Genomic DNA, 4,988 nt, shown 5'->3' with positions numbered 1-4,988 from the left:
AGTGGGCCTTAGAAAGCATCACTATGAACAAAGCTAGTGGAGGAGATGGAATTCAGGTTGAGCTATTTCAAATCGTGAAAGATGATGCTGTGAAAGTACTGCACTCAATATGCCAGCAAATTTGGAAAACTCAGCAGTGGCCACAGGACTGGAAAAAATCAGTTTTCATTCCAATCCCAAAGAAAGGCAATGCCAAAGAATGCTCAAACTACCGCACAATTGCACTCATCTCACACACTAGTAAAGGTAATGCTCAAAATTCTCCAAGCCAGGCTTCAGCAATATGTGAACCGTGAACTTCCTGATGTTCAAGCTGGTTTTAGAAAAGCCAGAGGAACCAGAGATCAAATTGCCAACATCTGCTAGATCATGGAAAAAGCAAGAGAGTTCCAGAAAAACATCTATTTCTGTTTTATTGACTATGCCAAAGCCTTTGACTGTGTGGATCACAATAAACTGTGGAAAATTCTGAAAGAGATGGGAATACCAGACCACCTGACCTGCCTCTTGAAAAATTTGTATGCAGGTCAGGAAGCAACAGTTAGAACTGGACATGGAACAACAGACTGGTTCCAAATAGAAAAGGAGTATGGCAAGGCTGTATATTATCACCCTGCTTATTTAACTTATATGCAGAGTACATCATGAGAAATGCTGGACTGCAAGAAGCACAAGCTGGAATCAAGATTGCTGGGAGAAATATTAATAACCTCAGATATTCAGATGACACCACCCTTATGGCAGAAAGTGAAGAGGAACTAAAAAGCCTCTTGATGAAAGTGAAAGAGGAGAGTGAAAAAGTTGGCTTAAAGCTCAACATTCAGAAAACGAAGATCATGGCATCCAGTCCCAAAACTTCATGGGAAATAGATGGGGAAACAGTGGAATCAGTGTCAGACTATTTTTCTGGGCTCCAAAATCATTGCAGATGGTGACTTCAGCCATGAAATTAAAAGACGCTTACCCCTTGGAAGGAAAGTTATGACCAACCTAGATAGCATATTGAAAAGCCAGAGACATTACTTTGCCAACAAGGTCCGTCTAGTCAAGGCTATGGTTTTTCCAGTGGTCATGTATGGATGTGAGCGTTGGACTGTGAAGAAGGCTGAGTGCCAAAGAACTGATGCTTTTGAACTGTGGTGTTGGAGAAGACTCTTGAGGGTCCCTTGGACTGCAAGGAGATCCAACCAGTCCATCCTAAAGGAGATCAGTCCTGGGATTTCTTTGGAAGGAATGATGCTAAAGCTGAAACTCCAGTAGTTTGGCCACCTCATGCAAAGAGTTGAGTCATTGGAAAAGATTCTGATGCTGGGAGGGATTGGGGGCAGGAGGAGAAGGGGACGGCAGAGGATGAGATGGCTGGATGGCATCATTGACTCGATGGACGTGAGTCTGGGTGAACTCAGGGAGTTGGTGATGGACAGGGAGGCCTGGCATGCTGCGATTCATGGGGTTGCAAAGAGTTGGACACAACTAAGTGACTGAACTGAACTGAACTGACACATATATAGTATCTTTTCAGATTATTTTTCCATTATAGGTTATTATAACATATTCAATATAATTCCCCAAGCTAAACAGTAAATCCTTGTTGCTTATCTGTTTTATGTATAGTAGTTTGTATCTGTTAATCCCGTACTCCTAATTTATTCCCCTCCCCAATCCCTTTCCCCTTTGGTAATTTAGCTTGTTTTTTGTGTCTGTGAGTCTATGTATATAGATTCATTTCTATTATTTTTAAGATTCCACATAGAAGTGATATCAAATAATATTTGTCTTTCTCTGTCTGACTTACTTCACTCAGTATGATAATCTCTAGGTTCATCTATGTTGCAGATGGCAATATTGCCTTCTTTATGGCTGAGTAATATTCCTGCGTGCGTGCGTGTGTGTGTGTGTGTGTGTGTGTGTAAGAAGGTAAAGTAAGAAGGTTCCCTTTTCTCCATACCCTTTTCAGCATTTATTATTTGTAGACTTTTTGATGATAGCCATTCTGACCAATGTGAGGTGAGACCTCATTGTAGTTTTGATCTGCATTTTTCTGGTTAGTAATGTTGAGCATTTTTTCATGTGCCTGTTGGCCATCTGTATGTCTTTGGAGAGTTGTCTGTTTAGGTTTTGTGAGTTGTTTGTTTCTTTTAATTTTTAAATTTATTTTTAACTGGAGGATAATTACTTTACAATATTGTGTTAGTTTCTGCCATGTAGCAGCATGAATCAGCCATAGGTATACATATGTCCCTCCCACCTCTCACCCATTCCACCCCTCTAGGTTGTCACAAAACCCCAGGTTTGAGCACCCTGCATCATACAGCAAATTCCTACTGGCTATCTATTTTACATATGATAATTATATGTTTCATGTTTGTTTTTTAATGTTGAGTTTTTGACCCGTTTGTCGATTTTGAATGTTAACCTCTTGTTGATCACATTGTTTGTAAATATTTTTTCCCATTCTCTAGATTGTCTTTTTCTGTTTTTGTTTCCTTTGCTGGGCAAAAGCTTTTAAGTTAGATTAAGTCCCATTTGTTTATTTTTATACATATTCTGATTGACAAATCCAACTGAATTTCTAGCTGATAGTCAGCAACAACCATCAGGCACATGAGTGAGCAAGCCTTCAGCCCACCAGCCATCAAGTCAGTCCCAGTCTTTGTGTTGCCCCATTTGATGCTGCATGGAGCTACTCTACCTGAATCCTGCTCAAGTTCAAATTTGTAATGATTTTCAAATGTGTAATGTTCACAATTAATTATTGTGGATGTTTGAAGCATGAGTTTGGGCTGATATATAGCAAAGATAACTGACATACAAGGGTAAACTCTTTTCCTATCTTCAAAGTAACATTTTTAAGGATATAAATATTATTGGAATTATTTCCCAGGAAATTTGACCATGGAAGTCACTTGGTATTTTTGGCATAGGAATAAACTCTTTATTTATTTTTTTTGAAAAGTTAAAAATTCCTTAATTTTTTATTCCTGCTACCACTCCACAATTTACAGGGCAATATCCCTGATGTATGGAGAAGGAAATGGCAAGCCACTCCAGTGTTCTTGCCTGGAGAGTCCCAGGGACAGGGGAGCCTGGTGGGCTGCCGTCTATGGGGTCGCACAGAGTCGGACATGACTGAAGCGACTTAGCAGCAGCAGCAGCAGCATCCCTGATGTAATGAAAAGAGAAAGAAAAAGACAAAGCTACAACAGATAAAAGACCTCAGGAATGTACATCTAATTGACACTACATTGTATTAATCGATAGCTTCACTTTTTGCAAACTGTGGCTATGACAGTCCTGAACAAGAAGGGTTTTCTGTTTAAGCTGCAGTAACTTTTCTGACTATGGATCATCATTCCTTCTGTGGCAGATTTTTACAGTTCATCTAACGCATTTGGGACGACTGTCTCAAAGTAACCTACAGCTTTCCTGACAACTCCTCGCTGTCTCTCCTGCTAAGAACTGTAGCCCTTTTCTTCTGAGTTTTTAGAACCTTCTGCTACCATATCCACAACTTCCACCACCAGATCCATAACTACCACCATAGGGACTGCCTGAGCTTCTTCCACCAAAACTACCCCCTTTCATGGGTCCGTAATTTGATTGCTGTTGTCCACTATAATTTCCAAAATCATTAAAGTTTCCACCACCACCATAGTTACCTCCAAAATTTCCTCCTTCATTGAACCATCATATCTTCCACCACCGCCACCATATCCACCACCTTGGTTTCCATATCCTGGTTCACCACCACCATAACCTCCTCTACTACTGTAACCAGGACCACCACCATAATTGCCACCGTCACCTCCAAATCCATTATATCCACCATCAACTCCTGCATAACTCCCTCTGCTGCCACCACCTCTACCAGCATAGCCTTCTCTTGCACCAAAGTTTCCACCATGGCCAGTTACCTCCACCACCTCCAAAGTTTCCTCCACAGCCCATAAAGTTGCCAGATCCACCTCTATGACCTCTTTGTGATGCAGCAGATTGCATCTCTTGTTTAGAAAGGGCCTTTTTCACTTCACAATTATGCCCATTAATAGTGTGGAATTTCTGAACAACAATTTTATCAATTGTACCATGATCATCAAAAGTTCCAAAAGCAAATCCTCTCTTTTTCCCACTCTGCCTGTCTTCCATAACTTCTATGGTTTCAGTCTTGCCATACTTTTCAAAGTAGTCTCTCAAATTACATTCTTCTGTATCTTCTTTAATACCACCAACAAAAATTTTCTTCACTGTTAGATGGGCACCAGGCTTTACAGAATCCTTTCTAGAAACAGCTCTCTTTGGTTCTATTACATGCCCATCAACCTTGTGTGGTCGAGCACACATTTTGCATCCACTTCTTCAACACAAGAACAAGTCACAAAACCAAAGCCCCTGGAACATTTTGTTTGGGGGTCTCTCATCACCACACAATCTGTAAGTGTGCCCCATCTCAAAATGTTCTCTTAAGCTATCATCTGTAGTTTCAAAGCTCAGACTGCCAATAAACAGCTTTCTCAACTGCTCCTGTTGCTTGAGATCATGACCTTTCTCCCTTGGCAGCGGCGGCCATGGCCGGAGTCGAGCTGGGGCAACCGGTGGCAGTTCTACCTCCATTTTGAGACCGGACTCGCCTCTTCCAACTCCCAGGAATAAACTCTTTAGAATGTCTGTGAAAAAAAATTTTAAGCTTTGTGATAACATATATAAGTAAAGCAGAAAAATAATTTCAACATTTCTTCATCTCTTTGAATATGTATATTTCTTTTTTTTTAATTTTATTTTATTTTTTAACTTTACAATATTGTGTTGGTTTTGCCATATATTGAAATGAATCCGCCACAGGTATATATGTGTTCCCCATCCTGAACCATCCTTCCTCCTCCCTCCCCATACCATTTGGGTCGTCCCATTACACCAGCCCCAAGCATCCAGTATCGTGCTTCGAACCTGGACTGGCGACTCATTTCATATATGATATTATACATATTTCA

The 4,988-nt window shown here is 40.5% G+C and overlaps 1 pseudogene; it reads right to left on the bottom strand.

The window, feature by feature from the left end:
• Positions 1 to 3,145: 3,145 nt before the first annotated feature.
• LOC104988512 lies at positions 3,146 to 4,651 on the bottom strand (annotated as a pseudogene).
• Between the last annotated feature and the right edge of the window lie 337 nt (positions 4,652 to 4,988).

This window comes from Bison bison, unplaced genomic scaffold (genome assembly GCF_000754665.1).
Source record: "Bison bison bison isolate TAMUID 2011002044 unplaced genomic scaffold, Bison_UMD1.0 scf7180017864135, whole genome shotgun sequence".
NCBI classification, from domain to species: Eukaryota; Metazoa; Chordata; class Mammalia; order Artiodactyla; family Bovidae; genus Bison; species Bison bison.
The sequence above is the reverse complement of the archived record's forward strand: the minus strand, read 5'-3'. Positions and strand labels throughout refer to the sequence as shown.